This window comes from Protomyctophum parallelum (assembly GCF_964188405.1).
Source record: "Protomyctophum parallelum genome assembly, chromosome: 9".
Classification (NCBI taxonomy): domain Eukaryota; kingdom Metazoa; phylum Chordata; class Actinopteri; order Myctophiformes; family Myctophidae; genus Protomyctophum; species Protomyctophum parallelum.
The window spans coordinates 46,496,589-46,521,723 of record NC_139706.1 but is presented as its reverse complement, the minus strand read 5'-3'; positions in this window follow the sequence as shown (position 1 = coordinate 46,521,723).

Below are 25,135 nucleotides of genomic sequence, written 5' to 3'. Positions count from 1 at the left end.
GCCAGGCCCAGGAAATAATTCCCAATGCATTTTTCCCCATAGACATTTCAAAAGGTATTTATTTAAAGACGGTTACGCCACGGACAAAGCCAAATCGAGTCGTGACAACTCATGACAACAAACACAATATTTTGGACCAAACAAAGAAGAAAAGAAAAAAGAAAAAAAGTGTTGTAACCTTCCGTTTCTCTTCTTTCTAATTATTTGTTTGGCCCAAAAAATTGTGTTTGTTGTCATGATTTGTCACGACAAGAGTTGGCTTTGTCCGCGGCGTAAACTTCTTTAAATAAAAACTTTTTGAAATGTCTATGACAAAAATGAACGGAGAATCATTTCCTGGGCCCTGGTAGGGGGCGGGACTGCGACGCTCTATATAGTCCATCGTCTCGGAGTGCATGCTATAGGGTGCCATTTTTCGTGATTTTGGAGGATTTGAAAAAAAAGGTGAAAATCACGGAAAAGCACATGCTATAGGGTGCCATTTCACAATTTCGGAGGATTTGAAAAAAAGCTGAAAATCACGGAAAAGCGACAGGCTATAGTCCATCGTCTCGGAGTGCATGCTATAGGGTGCCATTTTTCACCATTTGAGGATTTGAAAAAAAAGCTGAAAATCACGGAAAAGCGACAGGCTATAGTCCATCGTCTCGTGCACCCAAATTGTCCCCATTGATCGATCCACCGATCGTTCCATCAATCGAACGATATGGTTCCATCGATCCATTGATGGAACCATCATTGGATCGAACCACGGTCTGGTTCCAATATACCCAGGGGGCAAATGGGGGTTGACCTGCATTTGTCATAACATACAAAGTTGTCCACCAGAAATAATATCTATGACCCAGTAGGATCACAACCTATATGGACAACTCGGTCAATTTTGTTGCGAAAGTCCAATATGGCCGCCCCCAATATTAGCCCCTATTAGTTATAATGGGGGGTGAATAGGGCAAAAAATTTAAACAGATATTTCCACGAAACTTCTCAGGTTGATCAATGATATGAATACGAGCATTTCTTTTATTGCAAGTTTCCATGAAATCCAATATGGCCGCCACTATATGGCCGCCACAATATTAGCACTAAGAAAATAGGTTTTGGCTCTAACTTCTGAACCAGATGAGGTAGAAATGCAAACTTGGTGTCTATTTCATGGTTTCTGACGATGAGACTCAATGGAATACCTATTTTTATTATTGGGTGTGTGGACCCTTATCTTGTTACAAGATGGTGGCTACCCGAAAGTGCTTTTTTCATGATTTCTACCATGATTGTTGACTGTTATGGCAAACACAAGCAATATTAATCCATTGGCTAAGATTCATGGCACAGAAGGGACATAATTATATTCTTGAGCTTGCATATTGTCAAAATGGCTGCAAACATGAAAAAGAAAAGAGACATTACATTTCCTGTCAGATCCTATTACCCTGCTGGGGGGCAAACCACCCCTTTTTGGATACCTGCATTTGCCATAACATCAAAGGTTGTCCACCAGAAATATCTATGACCCAATAGAATCACAACCTATATGGACACACCGGTCAATTTCTTTTTCTGGAAATCCAATATGGCCACCACAATACTAGCACCCAGAAAATAGGTTTGGTTCCAAATTCTGAACCAGATGAGCTAGAAACAAACTCATGGTTTCTAACCACGAGATATATATAAATATTTTAGCCATAATTTCCCTCTATTAAGTATATTATTGTTGTTGGGTGTTTCTTTGCAGAAAGACATCCCTCTGGCTGTATTTTGGTTTTGTTCTGCTGTCTGTTGGCTTTTCCTCTGTTTATGTTGACAATCATCCCTGGCAGGGACGTGCATTGCCAAGCCGGACATCCCTTCTTTCACTGAGTATGGATGGTCTCTCAGTGACGGGAATGCAGTCCCCTGTGGTTTATTGGAGTGCTTTCACTGTCTCTGCACTGTTTCGCGGGGTCAGCCAGATCAGCTTTGATTGGCAGCTGGGGTATCGTGGCAATATCCTCTTTGGAAATTGAGGACTCCGTTGCTAGGTTGCTCATTCCCAGTCAGAAATGGAGTGAAGCTCCTGCTGCATCTTGTCTCCAGTCCCTGGCACATGAACAGATTTTCTGGCAGCCTTTGATACAGCTACATGATATTGTCTTGTTCATTGACATATGCCAGGCTGGCTCTGTAGATGGAGAGGGGACTGCATTCCCGTCACTGAGAGACCATCCAGACTCAGTGAAAGAAGGGATGTCCGGCTTGGCGATGCACGTCCCTGCCTGGGATGATTGTCAACATAAACAGAGGAAATGCCAACAAACAGTAGAACAAAACCAAAATACAGCCAGAGGGATGTCTTTCTGCAAAGAAACACCCAAGAACAATAATATCTTTCATGGTTAGAAACCATGAGTTTGTATTTCTAGCTCATCTGGTTCAGAATTTAGAGCCAAACCTGGCTTTCTGGGTGCGAGTATTGTGGTGGCCATATTGGATAACATGGAAACTTCCAATACAAAATAATATGGTATTCATATCATTGAACAACCTGTGAAGTTGTGGAAATATCCCTCAGTTAAAAATGTTGCCCTATTCACCCGCATTATAGACTAATGGGGGCCAATATTGTGGCGGCCATATTGGATTTCGAGCAAAGAAATTGACCGGTGTGTCCATACAAGTTGTGATTCCATTGAGTCATAGATATTTCTGGTGGACAACCTTTGATGTTATGGCAAATGCAGGTATCGAAAAAAGGAGTGGTTTGCCTCCCTGGGTAATAGGATCTGACAGGAAATGTAATTTTTCATGTTTGCAGCCATTTTGACAATGCAAGCTCAAGAAAATATGTTCCTTCTGTGCCATGAATATTAGCCAATGGATTAATATTGCTTGAGTTTGCCAAAACAGTCATGGTAGAAATCATGGTGAAGCACTTTCGGGTAGCCACCATCTTGTAAATATGCACAATAAGGGTCCAGACGCACCCAATAATGAAAATGGGTATTCCATGGAGTCTCTCATGGTCAGAAACCATGAAACAAAGTTTGCATTTCTAGCTTATCTGGTTCAGAAGTTAGAGCCAAAGTTGTGGCGGCCATATTGGATTTCATGGAAACTTGCAATGCAAAAAAATCGTATTCATATCATTGATCAACCTGAGAAGTTTCATAGAAATATCTCAGTTTTGGATTTTGCCCTACCCCCCCCCATTATAACTAATAGGGGCCAATATTGAACTTTCGAGTTGTCCATATAGGTTGTGATCCTATGGGATCATAGATATTTCTGGTGGACAACTTTGTATGTTATGACAAATGCAGGTTTCCTTAAAAAAAAAGTGGTTTGCCCCCCTGGGTAATATACATTTATATTTATAATCAAAGTTAATGTAAAATCAATCTTAATGTAACTCTGAGAGTTTACACATGTGTACTCTCAGAGTTCCAAACTATCATTTAGCTGGGGACCCCCTGGAACTCCTTCAAGGACCCCTATGGGTCCCCGGACCCCACTTTGGGAACCACTGCACTAGGGTTTGAATCCTGGGACGACCGTTAACCAAACCTACGGTCTGGTTCCAAATAAAAGGGGCTCCCCTCCCCATATGTGTGTAATTATTTGTATTTGTACACAATTATATGAAATATATATGAAAGCATGGAATCATAGCTTCAAATTGACATATTGGTCATGTTCAGTTTGAGGAATGGGTTATAGAGTAATGTCTTGCAGAGAAACAGCGAGTTGAGAAAACAGGCTTGGTTAACTTGTGGTCTAACATTACACCTAGCTACATGTTTAAGCATTCATTTCATATTTACATGTTTTCAGCTCCGACACTTATGTCAGACATGGTCTAGTATGTGGAGTCTGCCTGTACTATGTACAGGCAATGTTTCTCTCCTCTGGTGAAAAGCTGGAATTTGCACGATGGCAGACTGATGTGTGGAACTCTGCAGTTCCATGGACCTCTAATATAGACCCCCAACCCCTAACTGACTGCCGAGTGTGACAGTGGACGGTGGACCCGGCCTCTTCACAGGGGCCAATCAAAAGTGTGACTGAACCATGTAAATACAACAAATTGAGGGCACCGCAGGGAGTTGAACCCCATTCTGGTAAACCAGTAGTACCACACCAGTGCCTTAGTTGGTTTTGTTGTAATTTACAGGTCCAAAAGCAATCACAATTTGTATCATAATGGACTATAAATGATAGCCATGATTATATCTTTATACAATTGAAATCGAGAAGAAGACTCACTCCACAAATAACTTAAGGAAAACTCCTCAGACATAAACTAAGAAAATCTTTTATTTTTTCGTGCTCATAAAGTGCTGCAAAGTGCTAAAAGTGAAAAGTTCAGCAGAAACCTTTTGGGTCATAGGCCCATCATCAATACCTCGCCTACTGACCGGCATGAATGAAGTTTTAACTGCAAATTGCAGCATAAATAAATCGCATCAATACACACCACATAATGTGATCTGAACTGACACGATGAAGCTTCACTCGCACATTATAAAAGACATACATCACATCAATCCACATCACATTCCTAACCCTAGCCCTAACCCTAAGTTCATCATGTGATGTGGGGATGACGTGATGAAGCCTTACTCACCAATGTGAAATGATACGAGACATAAACACACATCACATACCGGGCCTGTGTTCATATGTGATGTGGGCTTACTTGACGAAGCTTTACTTTACAAATTAGATCTGATAATATAGCACCAACAATAGTCTCATGACCTAGAGGTTTGCTGCTGGACTTCTCACTTTAAGCACTTAGAGCGCTTTATGAACACGAACAAAAATAAAAAGATTCTTGGTCTCCGCCCAAGCAGTTGGCCTTAGGTTTTCGTGGCGCAAGATTTTCTAGCCAGTTGTCCCACGTTTCCTACATTTATTTTAAAATTGACATTTAAAAAGTATTTTCAAAAGAATTGCCTACATTTAAGAAATATTACAATTTATGCCATTTGTGGACGATTGACATAAATTATACGAGGTGCAAATTATGCAATGGCAGCAGCATTCTTTGCACCCCAGTATTTGTCAGCAATACAGCAACACTATCAACATGAGAACACAACATACAACACTACAGCAAAGAACAAAATTTGTATGGCGTGCGACGAGCTATCTGCAATTGCTGTGAAATAATCACATACAAAATTAAAAATAAATCACATAAATGCACATCACATACCGGGTGTGTTCATATCTGATGTGAACTGACGTGATGGTGCTTTAACGGCAAATGACGCAACGCAAACGACGCAACACGATACAGCTCCAATATGATTAGAAACTGTATGTGAGACACAACCCGACACACGCACCACATACACTAGTGAAGAACTAGTGATAGAAAGGCAAGAAAGAAATTACTTATGAAAAAATAAAGCTAATGCGATTAAAAACTCTGAGACCACAAAAACCAATAACTTTATTAAAGCAAAGAACAGAAGAGAAGATGAAAGGTTGGGTAGAAACCGTGCACGTCCAAAATGGTTACTTTTCTGGACCAAAAAAAAAGTGATATTTATTATTAATATAATAATCTGTGTTCCAATGTTATTTAGTCACAAGCTCTCGTTTATACTTAAACGGTTCGATACATTAAATGTATATAATAGGTTATATTCAATATTCGATGATCTTTGCATCGTGAGCTTGTAGATCAGCCATTTGCTACTTTAGTGTGTGACACTGTAGCATGACCAAGTAAGGAAATTTACAAAATAAGGTTGAACTATGGAGATACAAGGTTTCTGCCCGACAGCCAAAGATAATGAACTACGCTCACTTACCTTCAATATCAGCACTAAAAACACATACCAACCAAGGAAGAAAATCTGCCATAATTTTCTTCCTGTTAGTTTGGACAGATCTACAGCATAGAAGGCTGTAAACAGTGTTAAGCAGGCCACATGCTACCATGATACCAGACATAAGTCACATACCGCCACATCACATTTGTACACACAGGACAATAGATAGGCAAGGAGAAAGAAAAAAAAAAATACTTTAGTGTTTTTTTTCCTGAGACAACCAAAACAAATAACTTTATTAAAAGCAGAAGAGAAAGGAGACACTAAAAACAGAAAACAAACAGTACAGAAAGACTAGAACAGAACATACATATGTGATGTGACGTGAAGTGAAAGCTTTACCCGTAAATTATGTTAAATGATAAATAAATCACATTCCTCCACAAACATCACATAGCCCATATTGGCATGTGATGTGGAGTGGCATTATACACAAATGTGAAACAATACACGGTGCAAATGACAACCTACGGTATGGTAGCATGTAGCCCACTTACACAAGCAGCAGGAATCAAAAGGTTCATTACTAACCTTCACAGCACCCAGCAGTGGCAACAGCATAGAGTTTGCACCTTCAATACCGACGTCGCCTTGTCAGCTTCACGTTCTGAAATGACAGGGGGGGGAAAGAAAAAAAAAGGAAACATTTAGTTGTCGGCTCACAGGATGACATTTTGGAAGTCATAAGTCACCGACAGGGCTGTGTCACCAATATTGTACTGTATTAACAACTGTCACTGACAGGGCTGTCACCAAATATTTTACTTTAATAGTCACAAATTGTGATTAAAGCTGCTATAAGCAATAATGTCGATTTTAATGATTTTTATTTTATTCAGACAGCCAGCAATGAGTAAAACACTCCCAAAAATGATTTAGTCTCTGCGACACATCCAGTGGCCGCAATCTGCAGTCAAAGATGTTCCTAGACACTTTGTCATTGGTCGGAAAAAAAAGAAAACCCGTTCGAAATGACTAACCAATCAGGAAGTAGACAGGCAAATGGACCAATGACAAAGCTATAGGAAAATCTTTGAATGCAGATTGTGGCCCCTAGATGTGTCAGAGACAAAATATTTTTTAGTTGTACCCATTGCTGGCTGTCTGAATACCAACAAATAAAAAAGTAATTACATTTGACATATTGCTTATAGCAGCTTTAACGATTCAACGCATTATAGGGCAACTTCACCCCTTTTGCAACCAGAGCTGTCCATGGGCTCCATGATTGTCATGGACACTGGGCTCACTTCCTTCCTGGACTACATGTTGTCTCACTAAGACCACCTTCCCCCAATCCACAAGGAGGAGCAGTGCACCAAAGCATTATGGGAATTGTAGTCTAGGTAGGAAGTGTCCATGACATCATGGACACTTTGATGTACTAAAAACACATTGCCCACAACCTCAGTAAAGTATTTATCTCCCAAACATAATTAAAATAAGATTTGGTTGCAAAAGGGGTGAAGTGTACTTTTTGGCAAAGTATAAAAGTAATTAATGCATATAGTCATATCGGCCTCATGTAGCTTGTTTATGAAGCCTAAAAGCCATAAAGAAATTTAAACTTTGTATCAACTTAACATGTAATGGTGACACAGCCCTAGTTTCTACTACAGCCACATGTAATCCAGGTACGTACCGTGGGGGGCCTTCCGTCGCTCGGTTGAAGATAGCCGGTATTAATAGAGCCGCGTAGGTTGTATGGCACAATACGTCCCGAGCACCGTACGCCTCGTAATCTCAGGGAGCGTTTGTTGACACCGTTATACGTTTCAGCTCAGCCGAGTAGACACTCTATTACCAATACCAGCCATCTCCTGATGACCCCATCCAAGGTCACTGCATGACACCAAGGTCACATGATTAACCTGTAAGACACATACATAAAAACAACATTACACTCTTTATCCAGATTTCACACATTGTAAAATTCATATAATATTAAAGGGATATTTCACTTTATCCTCTACTCAGGCTTATGTGAACACAGCAGACAGCTTTTAAGTTGCTTGATTCAGTATTTAGATATTAATTTTAGCTGCCCCGCTCCCTCCCTATACAAACCATTGTAACTTCAAACTCTATTTTAACCATGATAGATTGAAAACACCCAACCTTGGTGGGTGTTTGTTTGTATCCTTTTCTAAGGCCTCGATCACAGCTAAAAAACACCCGTCTTGTGTCTTGTCTGCGTTTGATGGCCGCCTCAATGCTTTTCCAATGGAAGTCACATGGTTTGAGCAAACATTTGTTTGATGGCTGTGTTCTGTCCCCCTCCCCACCATGTGACTTCCATTGGAAATACATTGGGGCGGCCATCAAACACAGACAAGACAAATGTTTCACACATAAACATGTTCTGTGCTCTGCCTGTGTTCGATGACCGCCTCAATGCCTTTCCAATGGAAGTCACATGGTTTGACCAAACACTTGTGTTTGATTGCCCCCCTCCATCAAATGTTTGGTCAAACCATGTGCCTCCCATTGGAAAAGCATTGAGGTGGCCAGCAAAACAGGCAGGGCAACAGAACATGTGTGAATGAGGCCTAAAAGGACAAACATTCCTGACATTGTCGTCCATTTAGTGTCACAATAAACAACAGTCCTATAAATCCTCTTATGTTTAAACAATAAACAGTCCTATAAATCCTCTAATGTCTAAACAATAAGTGTTAAAGGATAAAACCATGTTTCTCAAACAAACTCTTCTTACCTTGGAACAAGCAGCTTGGCTCCCAGACAGCATGGATCCCAAACAGCATGCTGGGAAATAACATGGCCGTTCCTATTTAAATCCAAAGCCCCGCCCACTGGATCCGGTCACCTGTTCAACTAGTCCATCCATCTCATGCATCAACTCAACTCCCATCCCAAAGTCTTGGGACTTGATCTGCACAGTGTGGAGTGTAACAGGTGGTCTGTTGTTGCTACAGCGCTATCTTGTGGTGGTTTAAATACATGCAGTGTGTTAAAGAAAATAAGTTGTTCCATGATGTTTGAGGCAATAAAGTGCAATAACAGGCACAATCATTGGCTGTTGCCATTGAGAATGCATTGGGCGTTTAAGTTAAATAACTCAGACTACAAAACATTTCAAAGTAAAATGTTCCAGCATGTGTGCCCACAGTAAGCTGAATTATAAAAAGTGTGAATGGAGTTTCTAGGACGGTGAAAGTGACTTTTTGTCATAGAGCTGCCATTGAGCCCCATTATAAATGTATCCAATTTGAAAGCACTATATTTCTGCTGGCACATTTGACCATGCAGACAAAGTACTGCGGGCCGTGTATTTAATCAGCTGTTATACACATAATACTACTACTAATACCTCTAGATCTTAGCTCTGCTTTGAATAATACATTATTTGCCTCAGCCAGCCATAGCATTTTCTAAGCTCTTTCAATTGTGTGGATTGTTAGTGCCAGAATATATTTTTCTAAAACACCAGGGACCACCACGAACATTATGCAGAAAAGGAGTATGTTTGAGCTGACCACACAAATGTATGACTCAGGATAATTACTCAGGGACGCGCCGCAGATTTATTTATATATTTATTTCCCCCAGATGGTCCAAAAATGAGTTACTTTGACCAAATTAGCTCACGAAAGCAACACCCTTGACCCAATTATAGCCACTGCATACAACTTTTAATTAAAAGTTCCCCGAGCATTGTTTTTGGCCGATATGGGGTATTTTTCTCGAGTCAGTGTGGAGATTACCCGGCGGTGTGTTGCTGCATGCCCCTCCCGGCTCATGGCTCTTCACAGACGGCACAGAGACAGCAGCCACTCCGCTGAACGTGTCAGTGTTGCTGCAGACAGTGGTGTGGACTGTGAACCGTGCGGACGGTCACTGCATGGTGCTGCTGCTGAGTGCCTGACAGCCGAGCCGACTCACAGCTTCTTCTTAGTTCTGAATTACTTTATCTTTGCCTTGAAAAAGACCGTAGGGCGTACTATAGGCTATATCCATTTTGCGTTTAGCTGTTTTCCCAAACAAACCAGCGTTGAAACACTCTAAGATGGTTGGAGACCACCTGATGACCTCTCTCTTCCAGGCCATTAGAAATGGATTATAATCGCATCTTTGATGTATTTGCAAACTGAAAAGGTAACATGTTTAAAAGAAGTTATCTCTGTAATGTAAGGCATTTTCCTTTTATATAAATGATCTGAATCTACACTTTAATTTACTTTTTAGTTTAGTTTTATTTTAATAAAAATGATAAGGAATTTTAAAAGTTGTAAAATAAACCCCAGTTACATCACCCGATCGAATGTTATATGTGGGCATCATCATTTGAATAATTACAGTCAGAAATATTACACAGTGGTACAGTATTAAAATGTAACTTTATTACACACACACACAGGAAATCTAAAATACACTTGAATCTGTGGTTTGTACCTTGTAAATAATATAATCTCACACATGCACCCTTATTATAAACTTACAACCATAAAACTCAATGAGGCAAGGCGAGGTCAACAATGGTACACAAATATTGCTTCTGAAAAGGCTATCGACGGACATCTAGTGATAGTTTTAGATTAGTTTAGATGCACTTGTACAAATCTCTCAATAATCGCCTCCAATCCTCACTGCACATGAAGAGCAATAATACAACATGTGACGATGTGAGATTAATCCATTAATCCATTTAATGGATACATTTTTCACACGCATGGTGACGAATCTGTAATACCTGCTGAACTGCTGAACTTATGACATCATAAGGCCAGCTGGCCATTACTGTGCGTCTGTTACGAGTGAGTACGGAAGAGGACCCAAATGCAGGCGACAGTATAGGCAGAGCAATAAACTTAGAAGGATTTATTAAACAAACTGAGGTTCTTCCATAAACAGGGCAAAGAAGGCAGGACAAAAACACAGAAACTATACAGGAACTCACACCACAGGGAACTACGAACCAACAAGAACAATATGCAAACACAGGACTTAAATACACACAGGATAACAACAGGGCACAGGTGGAACCAAAACACAATCAACATTAGGATAGGCTGGGGGACTAAAAGGACACAGGTGGAAACACTGACAAATTACAAGGCAGAATTACAACAGGGTCCACCATGTTCAATTCAGCAGAACATTTAGAGACGTACAAATATACACTTCTATAAAAGAACAGTAAGGAGGTAAAAAGGGAAAGGAAACATATACAGTAAGGGTAAGAGGACGGGGGGATTCCGATTTTACGGGCTCAAGTTTCCCCCCCGTAAAATCTGATCTGTAAGTGCAGACGGCTGCACTGTTGGTAGGGCGTTCCACATTTTGGTGGCATAGCAGCGAAAATAATTTAGTCCCTCGTTTGTGCCGAATCTGGGTTGAACATGGTTTTGTCCCTCTGGTGTTGTGGGTGTGAACTTTGTTGACATTAAGGAAGTATTTAGACAGCTACATGGGTATCTTGATGGTGTAGCGTGCTTGTTGGTCACTGAACACATTAAGTTCCAAAGTAATTTGTAATAATTACATTCAATCATCAAATAACAAATTATTACCCATTAGACACATGACATTTTTATTCGATTACTTCATGGTGGTATGAAAGACTATTAAATAATGTTTTATACTTGGTACAGAATTTACCATCTAAAAATACCACCTTTTCAGACTCCATCATGGCCCATAGCACTTACCCTAACCCCTTAGATAGCATTTCTGTTGGCTTAGATAGCATTTGATACAGACTTATAGCATGTTATGTAGACAGCACTATAATTGTATTGTATATAGTCATAGCACGCCATAGTACATATGTATAGCATAGTAGTAAATATGTATAGTTTATATGTATAGTGTATGTATAGTTTCGTTTCATTATATAGATATTCCACTGTTACTTTCTTAGCTTACGCATGTTTCATGATATTGATAAATGCTTTTTTGTGATGTATTCCCATGCTTTTGTTCTTGCTTAAATGTAAGTCGCTCTGGATTAAGAGCGTCTGCTAAATGCCTAAATTGTAAATTGTAAATTGTAAATTGTAATCTAATGTTGATATTATAGTTACCTGAGGTGTACATGCGGGTAGTTCTCCAAAAGACTGCTAGGATGAAGAATGTACCCTTCCTGTGGGGACAAACCATTATGAGACATAGTTAAAGAAAGATCTTTACACTATTTATTATCTTTCTCCCTCTCACTAGTGTGCACACAAATGCAGGCATCCCAACGGAAATAAGCCAATTAGCTATTCTATATAGTGTTGTACTTTTTCTCTGGAGGATCAAAATACCAAAAACAAAGCAGCTCAAACAAGTCATCTTACTGTTATGAGTATGTACAGGGTCCAAATGCTCGACACCAGGTGGAACACGCACAGCTGACCCGACTCATTGAACTTTGTGTTCTTGCTTTTGGACAGGTGGAGACGCCGGTCACCTTCTGCAAACCAAGACAATACAATACAGGGCAATGAATGGGTCACGTGATCTGAACAGGAGCCAGTGTCAGTGTAGAGTAACTGAAATCCCTTGACACAATAGACAATACACACTATTTATAGTCACTACCTGCATACACACTTCTGAGCAAATGGTTTGTGTTTAGAGTTCAGTATCCCATTATGTTAACTTATGTTGTAAATAAATCATGCTTAATTGAATGTATAATCTATGAGACCCGTGGAGGTTCTTTACAACAAACAGCATGGCAGAATGCAGTAAGTCAGGTCTTAACTTGAACTTATGACACATGGAAATAATATCTATAAGTGTTGTAGTAATAGTAGTAAACATAACACAATGACTGAGGGCCTTGGAGAAGTTGGCAATATATCAATGATTATATATATATATATATAGTGACATTTGTCTTCCTGGTTTTCAATCACTCAAGCCCTATTTTATCATTGTATCATTCAATTAGCTTATTCTATCATTTAATATCAACATTATAAAACTGTGAATACAATAATATACGTATAGTCATGATAGGTCATAATTTGGCTGTTGGTCATTAACTGACAGCTCACAATTGTGTGTACAATTTCCCATTGCTGTTATACACTGGTGGTAACTAGTAAAATAACACATTTGAGAAAGTACTAGACTACTAGAGGACTAGTGCTATAGTGGCATAGTAAATTATTGTCGTAGGCCTACCCTACATAATCATATTAGATTATGAAGAAAACTAGACTTGACATTCTGTATTAAAATTGGTGTTATGATTAAAATAAGAACGTTCGACATTATCGACTCGGCTACATTGACTGAATGAGTGAAAGGCAACAGCCCGGCTTTTAATGGTCTTAAATCCCTTTATTTTAGAGCGTTTTGTAGTTATAGTACAACATAAACATTACAGAGACTTTAGTTGTCACTGTACAATACTTTTGAAACAGTTGTCATTTTGCATACATACCAAAAATTGCCGATATCCGCGGCGCTCTCGTTCAAAACAATGTACTTCAGCTCCAGGCTCTGTCCCTAATCGAGCTCCCAGTAAGAGCGCAGCTGTGCGCACGAGCGCTTCCGGGATCACGTGACCGGGCTGTTCTGTGCCCCCTCACTAACAGAACTCTTCTATTATACGGCTCTGGCCCAAACAACGTCTCTCTGAGCTAGTGAGACGTGCGGCTAAAAAAAAGGTCACTTGCCCTCGCTGATTTAGCAAGCACTGATAATCACTTCACACGCAGCATATCACGGTATAAAACGCTGTGTAGACGTTCAGTCCGAGTCCACACGTGATTACTGCAGCTTCACTGTAGTTGTCGAGCAGACACACACAGAAACTACAGCTAAATACTATTTTACATCGTAAAGTTAAAACTTTAGATCGCACAGCAAAAACGGACGCAGCCTCTGTGCTCCGCTCTCCTTCTCTCTCCCCTCGATTAGAAAATCACAGGCACCTGTAGACTCACTGACTGCGGCTCTCTGAAACTACCCAATTCCCCACATCCACCAATCACCTTAGGCAAGTTATAATTGACACAATAATGACATCATCATTAATTCAGCTTTGACCAAAATACACAGACCCATAGAAAATAAAAGCACCAGTCAATGTTACAAAATAAAACACAGTTCCACCACACCAGGTTAATACCCACTATATAAATATCCACCGGGTTACACAATGATTTATTATAAGTGACTTTACAGAAAAAGAACTAGTCAAAGGTTGCTTATATTAAGCAGACATGGCAACACGGCCTGTGGGAAGCAAAGCACACGATTCAATTCAATTCAAAGGGCTTTATTGGCATGAGAAAACATACGTTAACATTGCCAAAGCAGAAAGAACAATACAGTAATACAATCAAAACAAAAATGATGTACACACACACACACACACACCCCTAAGGTCTTCCGCTGCTGGCCTGCTCGCTTTGCCTAAAAAAATGGCAACTAAAAAATACGGGGAAGCAGCTTTTTGCTTCTAGGGGCTGTCGGCATGGAACAAGCTCCCACTGTACCTTCGTCAGGCAGCCTCTGTAGAAATTTTTAAAGCACAGCTCAAGACCCACTTCTACAACATTGCTTTTAATTGATCTTTAAAATAAATTCTTATTCATGTCCTGACTGTATTGCATTACTGCTCTTGTGTTTTAATGTTTATGCCTTGCTTTTCTTTTCTCCATTGTTCTGTAAAGCACTTTGAGCTGCATTTCATGTCATGAAAGGTGCTATACAAATAAAGTATGTATTATTAGCATTACAACACAGCGGACCATGAAACCAAACATGAACAGATCAACCATTCAAAAGTTCAAGAAGACAAAAAACTAGGTGTCGTCATTCATCTTTACTTTACTTGCACAAGTTGGTAAAACTGTAAACGAAATACAAAATACAATAAATGGCATTCACATGCAAACTTCCCGACACAACATTATACAATAGACTTACAGACGTGGCCTTCTGAGGGCTTCTAGTCAAAGGAAAGGCAGAAAGTGAGCTCTGCACAGCACCAAACATTTCACACACTGAGCATCAGCACACTGAAAACACACCAAGCTGAACCCAACTACCAATTAGGCTGCTAATACAATGAATGAGTGAGTTGCAAACTCAAAACACGCCAGCAGGTGGCAAACTTTTCACTTGGACACAAAAGGTTAACACATTATTTCAGAATACACTTCTATGTAGAATATAGCCATGGCACCTACTGTAGGGCCATGACAATCTCAAGAGTTAAAGACCTATAAGGGTCCATTTGGTTGACCAACTCTCCATCATTTAGAAGTTTAGCTGCAGGGACCGCCTGGGATCCCCTCAAGGACCACTGGTGGTCACCAGTGTTGTTTTCGTCGACTAAAACAAAGGGCCGATTCATACTCCTATTTTAGAGCCGAATAAAAGTCGGTTCGGCGCTGTAGAGCCTACAATGTGACGTCATTTGAGGTTCGGGGGGGGGGGGGGGGGGGGGGTACCGTCCTAAAGTCGGCTCTTCGGTGCTACTGAAAATTTCTGACGAGCCGAAATCATTTGGGCACTACAGCGCCGAAACAGCGTTCAAATAGGAGTATGAATCGGCCCTAAGACGAAAAATTTCCCTCGACTACGTTTTTCCACTGAAGAAAACTAAATGTAAACTAAATGAAAACTGTGCTATGATGACTAAAACTAAGACTAAATATACTGACAATTTCGTCAACAAATAAAAACTAGACTAAAATGTTAGGAAGGGGACTAGTGGACAAGAGATCCACTATAAGTCATTTTAAACTTGGTTGTTGCGACGCGTTGTGAGCTTGTAGATCGGCTATTTTCAGCAAGTGTAAAAACACTCATTACGACGGCATCAAGACACCGCCAAAATACATTTTAGTCAACTAAATCAACTGTAGATTTAGTCGACTAAAACTAGACTGACACTAAGACATTCCAGGTGACTAAAATGTGACTAAAACTAAATGAAGTTTCAGTCCAAAGACTATGACTAAAACTAAAATAGACATTTGCTGCCAAAAACAACACTGGTGGTCGGTCACCCCTTCCATCTCTCTCCCCCATGTCCTGACAGCCTATACTCTCTATAAAGAATATAAAATAAAGGTGAAAACAACATTTAAAATAGTATGATATTTAGTCGGCTGAAACTATAATAGACCAAAACTAAAACATCCCAGATGACAAAAAAATTGACTAAAACTAAATGAAAAAAACTTATAGTCAAAAGACTATAATATGACAACTCAATTAGAACGCACCGCTGGCTCAATGCCAGGGATTAAATATCCTATTCCATTTAAAACCTGCTCTTTGTGTTCAAAGCCCTAAACTATAGGGGTGTCCAAAGTGCGGCCCGCAGGCCAAATGCGGCCCTGGGATGGATGTTATATGGTCCACAGCTTCATACCTGAATTGTATTATGAACGACTACCCTTATATGGGCATTTCCCAGAGTATAATTGTGTTCCTTAAATGGTAAATGGTGCATTTATATAGCGCCTTTATCCAAGACGCTTTACATAGATTGTGCATTACATTCACCCATTCACACACACACACACATTCACACACCTTTACATAGATTGTGCATTACATTCACCCATTCACACACACACATTCACACACCTTTACATAGATTGTGCATTACATTCAACCATTCACACACACACACACACACACACACACACACACACACACACACACACACACACACACACACACACACCTTTACATAGATTGTGCATTACATTCACCCATTCACACACACACACACACACACACACACACACCTTTACATAGATTGTGCATTACATTCACCCATTCACACACCTTTACATAGATTGTGCATTACATTCACACACAGATTGCGGCGGAAGCCATGCAAGGCACCAACCAGCACATCGGGAGCAATTTGGGGTTCAGTGTCTTTGCCCAAGGACACTTCGACATGTAGACAGGAGGAGGAGGAGCCGGGATTCGAACCGCCGACCCACGGATCATTGGACGACCTGCTCTACCTCCTGAGCCACAGTCGCCCATTGTCGTTCCTTGTTCCTTGTATTTGTTTTTTACCTTGCTTGTATGGTTACATATTACATTTGGTAATGTGACATATGGCTGATGAAAAAAACATTGATATTAAATATTGATGACGACAGTTAAATAGAATCGTTTAAATGTGACGCGTTATGTATAATGTGACTTTGTCATAGTCTGACGGTACAGTATGTTATAGGAGATGTATTTGGCCCGCTTTGGTGTTTTAATATTTTCTAATATGGCCCCCCTTTGGAAAAACAGTGTGGACACCCCCCTGCCCTAAATGGTCCTGCCCTCTCCTATATTAGCGCCCCCTGTCTGTCACTATAGGACACTTATAACCTCCATCCCAAACTAAAAGGTGACGGGTCTCTCTCTGTAGAGGCCTCAGCTGTCACTATAGGACACTTATAACCTCCATCCCAAACTAAAAGGTGACGGGTCTCTCTCTGTAGAGGCCTCAGCTGTCACTATAGGACACTTATAACCTCCACCCCAAACTAAAAGGTGACGGGTCTCTCTCTGTAGAGGCCTCAGCTGTCACTATAGGACACTTATAACCTCCACCCCAAACTAAAAGGTGACGGGTCTCTCTCTGTAGAGGCCTCAGCTGTCACTATAGGACACTTATAACCTCCATCCCAAACTAAAAGGTGACGGGTCTCTCTCTGTAGAGGCCTCAGCTGTCACTATAGGACACTTATAACCTCCACCCCAAACTAAAAGGTGACGGGTCTCTCTCTGTAGAGGCCTCAGCTGTCACTATAGGACACTTATAACCTCCACCCCAAACTAAAAGGTGACGGGTCTCTCTCTGTAGAGGCCTCAGCTGTCACTATAGGACACTTATAACCTCCATCCCAAACTAAAAGGTGACGGGTCTCTCTCTGTAGAGGCCTCAGCTGTCACTATAGGACACTTATAACCTCCACCCCAAACTAAAAGGTGACGGGTCTCTCTCTGTAGAGGCCTCAGCTGTCACTATAGGACACTTATAACCTCCATCCCAAACTAAAAGGTGACGGGTCTCTCTCTGTAGAGGCCTCAGCTGTCACTATAGGACACTTATAACCTCCACCCCAAACTAAAAGGTGACGGGTCTCTCTCTGTAGAGGCCTCAGCTGTCACTATAGGACACTTATAACCTCCACCCCAAACTAAAAGGTGACGGGTCTCTCTCTGTAGAGGCCTCAGCTGTCACTATAGGACACTTATAACCTCCATCCCAAACTAAAAGGTGACGGGTCTCTCTCTGTAGAGGCCTCAGCTGTCACTATAGGACACTTAGAACCTCCATCCCAAACTAAAAGGTGACGGGTCTCTCTCTGTAGAGGCCTCAGCTGTCACTATAGGACACTTATAACCTCCACCCCAAACTAAAAGGTGACGGGTCTCTCTCTGTAGAGGCCTCAGCTGTCACTATAGGACACTTACAACCTGAGATCAGATTCATACGAGGTCTTCCACTGGACACACACTGGGTCTGATGAACCCATTCTGACCTGAGATCAGATTCTAAAAAAAAAATGTCTGTCGTTCTTCGATTTTTCAAAAATAGCAGACCTACAAGCTCGTAGCGCGCCACTCGGTGGCCCGCTATGAGCTTGTAGATCTGCTATTTTTCAATAGCTAAAGCATAACATGATGCTAACACCAAAAGGGGTTCCCGTTCAGAATGGGTTAAAAGTACCATATAGGGTATGGTATACCTCCCTATAATGACTGGGTTTTTTTTACTTGCTGAAAATAGACGATCTACAAGCCCACAGCTTGTAGATCGACTATTTTCAGCATGCAACACATTGTAAAATGACTTATACTGGATCTCTTGTCCACTATAGTCCATTCCTAACATTTTAGTGTTTGAATTTGTTTATTGTTTATAAGGATCCCCATTATAGCTTTTGCCTTGAAACAAGCTAGTCTTCCTGGGGTCTGACACAGACAAACATTTAACATTTAACAAAGGCAATACTTACAATTGATTACAAACACTATAACTCAAAATAAAACATAGTAAAACAAAATATAAAATAAGAAATAAAATAACATAGGAGGAAATAAAAAACAAAGAAAAACATAGCAAAAAAATCACTTTCAACAAATGATACATTTGAATTATTATCTTCCCATGGGTTACTGCAGTATGGTTTACATAAGGTGTTCTTTGTTTGTTGATGAAATTGTCAGCATATTTAGTCTTAGTTTTAGTCGTCATATAGCTTACTTTTCATTTAGATTCCATTTAGTTTTGTCCTTTTTCTTTTTCTTTTTATATATTTTTTATCCCACGATTTTGTAACCCATTTTTCACCCCTGTGTCAATCATCTAATGTGATCCTGGGCTCTACACACCCTCCACCAACCTGGTCCCCATATATGGGGGACAAGGGAGACCAACCTAGTCCCCATATATGGGGGACAAGGGGAGACCAACCTAGTCCCCATATATGGGGGACAAGGGGAGACCAACCTAGTCCCCATATATGGGGGACAAGGGGAGAGCAACCTAGTCCCCATATATGGGGGACAAGGGGAGAGCAACCTAGTCCCCATATATGGGGGACAAGGGGAGAGCAACCTAGTCCCCATATATGGGGGACAAGGGGAGACCAACCTAGTCCCCATATATGGGGGACAAGGGGAGAGCAACGGACTTGAACTCATGCTTCCTTCATGCCTGAGTGTCCAAGTTGCTCCTTTACACCTGACAGGGGGGAGTTTCCCTGGTTGGACGTAGCGTGTGGAAGGAACACGTTATTCCAACCAGTTCCTTTCCCCTCCATCAGGCGCCCCGGCTGGCCAGGGGGAGGCAGTTTAGAGACCAGGATTGCAATTGATTTATAAAGCAAATATCTCTGCACTGGGGAAATTGCCAACATAACTATATACTGTATGAAATATTAAATGTATCCGTTTGTAAGAAGAGATCCTTAATAGACAAGGTTCTCCCGCTCAGCTCCGTTTGCTAGAACCAGTGTTGTTTTTGGCGAGAAATTTCTATTTTAGTTTTAGTCATAGTCTTTGGACTGAAACTTCATTTAGTTTTAGTCACATTTTAGTCACCTGGAATGTCTTAGTGTTGGTCTAGTTTTAGTCGACTAAATGTCATGAGATTTTAGTCGACTAAATCTACAGTTGATTTAGTCGACTAAAATGTGTTTTGGCCGGCCTTGATGCCGTCGCAATGAGTGTTTTTACACTTGCTGAAAATAGCCGATCTACAAGCTCACAACGCGTTGCGTTGCGTTGCGACGCGTTGTGAGCTTGTAGATCTGCTATTTTCAGCATGCAACCAAGTGTAAAATGACTTATACTGGATCTCTTGTCCACTAGTCCCTTCCTAACATTTTAGTCTAGTCTATTTGTCGACGAAATTGTCCATATATTTAGTCTTAGTTTTAGTCACCATAGCTTAGTTTTCATTTAGTTTCCATTCATTTTTGTCAGTGGAAAAAGGTAGTCGACGAACATTTTTCGTCTTAGTTTTAGTCGATGAAAACAACACTGGCTAGAACTGAAGTAGACGTTGATTATACGAGGGCAGTTGTTCTAAAATAAAGTGTTTAAACTGTAGCCTAAAGATAGACTAATACCATAATATAAACTAAAGTGTTTAAACTGTAGCCTAAAGATAGACTAATACCATAATATAAACTAAAGTGTTTAAACTGTAGCCTACCATGCACTTATTGAGCCTAAAGATAGACTAATACCATAATATAAACTAAAGTGTTTAAACTGTAGCCTACCATGCACTTATTGAGCCTAAAGATAGACTAATACCTTAATATAAGAATATAAGAAGATCTGAGGTTTATTTGTCAAACATAGTTCTTATATGAAGCGATCTAAACCCCCCCCCCCCCCCTATGGGGATTACAATGCAACTAAAAACAAACACATGAACCTGTGTGCTACTGGCGCCCTCTACTGACAGTGACGTCAGACTTCGGTGCTCTATAATACAGTCCATCTAGTGATTCATCAAGTTGAGGAAGAAAAGGATATAGAATGTGGAACGCACATCTCTGAAGAACTCCATGTTGGCCATAATTAGAAGAACCTTTTCTTCCAAGTATCACACAGTGGTTCAAGGAATTATGTTTATGTTTACCTTTGGAAAAGATTGCAGACATTCTTAAGGACAAACAGGAGGTGTGGGGCCGTTTTATAAGTTACATAAAGAACAATAATTTGTCTCATTTAATGGATGGAGCTGAAGAGGAGTAGTGTTGTTGTTGTTGTTGTTGTTGTGTTGTTTCTTTAGGTTATTGTTGTTTTGTTGTTGTTCTGTTGTTGTTGTTGTTGTTGTGTTGTTTCTTTAGGTTAGTGTTGTTTTGCTTTCTTTATAGTAGTAATTGTATTGTCTCGTAATGTTCATTGTTGTTTTCTCTATGTTTGTATTGTCATTTGTGTGTAAAAAAGGAAAATAAATACATTGTTTAAAAAAAGAAGAAGAACCTTTTTTAAATGTACGTAAATAACTATTTATGCCGTTATACAAATCCTCGAGATGACATCACATGTTGAATTTGCAAAGCTCGGCCTGGTGCCCTTATTACTAAATCATTAATTTATTCATTTATTCATTCATTTATTACTAAATCAAATACATATAGAGAACATAGAGAAGGTTCAGAGACGGGCTACTAAACTAATACCAGGGCTGAAAGAAGTGTCATATGAAGAAACGTTAATAATAATAATTAAAGGACCACTTCACCACTTTTAAACCTATCTTCATATAATAGGTCCTCACTAATAATCTTGAAAAGAATGGCGCAATTTTTTCCTACTCGGTCTTCCAGTGACATCATCGATGGGGAATATACAAGCTAATAGAAACTGCAGGCTTTCTAGTCCTGAAAAGTTGCAATGCGAAAATGGAAGCCATCGTTCTCACGATAATGAAAATCTGAACATTTTTGTAAAATAAATCTCGTTTAAAAAAATAATCTGCCTAATGATGATGTCACTGGAAGACGGTTTCTAAACTGCCCACAGCCCTCCTATGAGACACAGACTGAACGGGAACCCATTTTGGTGTTAGCATCATGTCGTGCTTTAGCTATTGAAAAATAGCAGATCTACAAGCTCATAGCGCGCCACTCGGTGGCGCGCTATGAGCTTGTAGGTCTGCTATTTTAGAAAAATCGAAAACCTCGTATGAATCTGATCTCAGGTCAGAATGGGTCAAGACACTTACAGTTACCAACGTTAGTGTACAGGAGGCACAGAGGAGTTATGATCCAGGTCTTTACATTAAGACACTTACAGTTACCAACGTTACTGTACAGGAGGGACAGAGGAGATATGATCCAGGTCTATACATTAAGACACTTACAGTTACCAACGTTAGTGTACAGGAGGAGGAGATATGATCCAGGTCTTTACATTAAGACACTTACAGTTACCAACGTTAGTGTACAGGAGGAGGAGATATGATCCAGGTCTTTACATTAAGACACTTACAGTTACCAACGTTAGTGTACAGGAGGAGGAGGAGATATGATCCAGGTCTTTACATTAAGACACTTACAGTTACCAACGTTAGTGTACAGGAGGAGGAGGAGATATGATCCAGGTCTATACATTAAGACACTTACAGTTACCAACGTTAGTGTACAGGAGGAGGAGGAGATATGATCCAGGTCTATACATTAAGACACTTACAGTTACCAACGTTACTGTACAGGAGGAGGAGGAGATATGATCCAGGTCTTTACATTAAGACACTTACAGTTACCAACGTTACTGTACAGGAGGAGGAGGAGATATGATCCAGGTCTTTACATTAAGACACTTACAGTTACCAACGTTAGTGTACAGGAGGAGGAGATATAATCCAGGTCTTTACATTAAGACACTTACAGTTACCAACGTTAGTGTACAGGAGGAGGAGATATAATCCAGGTCTTTACATTAAGACACTTACAGTTACCAACGTTAGTGTACAGGAGGAGGAGATATAATCCAGGTCTTTACATTAAGACACTTACAGTTACCAACGTTAGTGTACAGGAGGAGGAGATATGATCCAGGTCTTTGTTCACCAGATAGATAATATATGACTTTACAGCCGAGCCCGGTGTCCATTTCTGGGACAGCAGGTATATGAGTTGAGAGGGAATTCCCTTAAACCCATTCTGACCTGAGATCAGATTCATACGAGGTTTCCGCTGGACACACACACTGGTCTGATTAACCCATTCTGACCCGAGATCAGATTCTAAAAAAAAATAGCAGACCTACAAGACCTACAAGCTCGTAGCGCGCCACTCGGTGGCGCGCTATGAGCTTGTAGATCTGCTATTTTTCAATAGCTAAAGCATAACATGATGCTAACACCAAAATGGGTTCCCGTTCAGAATGGGTTAAACTCTTACCACTAAACTGTCATTCAGACAAGAGAAACACTGGAGACCCCTGAAGGACCCCTGGGGGTCCCCGGACCCCCCTGAAGGACCCCTGGGGGTCCCCGGCACCACCTGTTTTTAGGATTGATTTTAAAATTATTTTACTTGTCTATAAAGCTCTCAATGGTCTCGCACCTTCCTACCTACATGACTGCCTGCCTAAATATGTCCCAAACCGCCCCCCTAAGGTCTTCCACCGCCGGCCTGCTCGCTTTGCCCCAAAAAATGGCAACTAAAAAATACGGGGAAGCAGCTTTTTGCTTCTACGGCCGTCGGCATGGAACAAGCTCCCACTGTACCTTCGTCAGGCAGCCTCTGTAGACATTTTTAAAGCTCAGCTCAAGACCCACCTCTACAACATTGCCTTTAATTGATCTTTTATTTTTTATTTTTCATGTCCTCACTGTAACTGCTTGTTTTTTAATGTCGTTGCCTTGCTTTTCTTTTATTCTCCATTGTTCTGTAAAGCACTTTGAGCTGCATTTCATGTCATGAAAGGTGCTATACAAATAAAGTTTATTATTATTATTATTATTATTACCTCAGTGCACCTTGACAAACTCACCCAAAACTACATAGAAATCAATCCGGACACTTCTATCATCAATAAGCATTTATTTGATGTTATAGTTTCAGAAATGCTTCCAGAGCATTAGGAATATAATAATAACATACATGTGTAGCTGCTTATGAACGCTATAGACATTTACAATTTACTTTATGAACGCTAATGTACTTTATGAACGCTAATGTAAATTATGAACGCTAGACATTTACAATTGTATATGTCAATATTGTAACAAGAACATTACAGAGTACAACTGATCCAATTTTTTTATCTTTCTTTTTTTTTTATATGAAATAAAATACATGGAAAAAGTAATAAAAAACATGGCCTCCTCACGCATCAGAAGGACAATATCAGTCACCAGAAGCAGAGACGTGTGTTTCCAACCAGTCTAACGTTCATCAGAAGGACAATATCAGCCACCAGAAGCAGAGACGTGTGTTTCCAACCAGTCTAACGTTCATTAGAAGGACAATATCAGTCACCAGAAGCAGAGACGTGTGTTATGAGAGGGTCAATACACCTGGGGAGGCGTGGCTGTCTGCGTGGCTGTCTGCGTGGTCGTTATGAGAGGGTCCATATACACCTGGTGAGGCGTAGCGCGCCACCGATCTTCTCTCTCTCTCTCTCTCTCTCTCTCTCTCTCTCTCTCTCTCTCTCTCTCTCTCTCTCTCTCTCTGATCAGAGACGTTGTCTGTCCTAACAAAGACACACTGAGGAGTCGTCATAATAAACCCTAAAGACAGGGTAGAGAGCTTCAGTAAATCTGGTCTGGAAGGTATAAAGGTGTGTCAGTGAGTCAGAGGACACTTCATAGAAGGACAGAGTCCCTGCAGGGCAGTCTAGATGCACTGCTACTCTGTAGACAGACTCACCGCTCTCATCCACTGCTCTGCTGTAGACAGAGGGACCAACAGGGAGGAAAGTCCTCCTACTATTGTGAATGACATAGTAAAGGCCTCCACTACAGTACAGACTCCAGGAATGATCATTCCATCCAAGCCTCATATTCTCTCCTCTCCTGCTGATTGCTCTGTAAGCCCCTCCTATCTCAACCCATCCCCTCCTCTCTACCTCCCACAGGTAACGGCCTCCAGAAAGACCCTCTGAACACAGAACCTGATTATCACCATCACTAAATCTATCAGGGTGGTCAGCGTATGGCTGAAGCTCCTCCCCCTTTGACCTTGTGACCTTCCTGTTGTCGTCAGACAGACAGAGTGCTCTGCTTGCTGTGTTTGGGTCCAGAGTGAGACGATGGGAATCTGATGAGAAAACAACACAGTAGAAAACATTAAATATTAAACATTAAATATTAAACATATTTATACCTGTCTCACCCT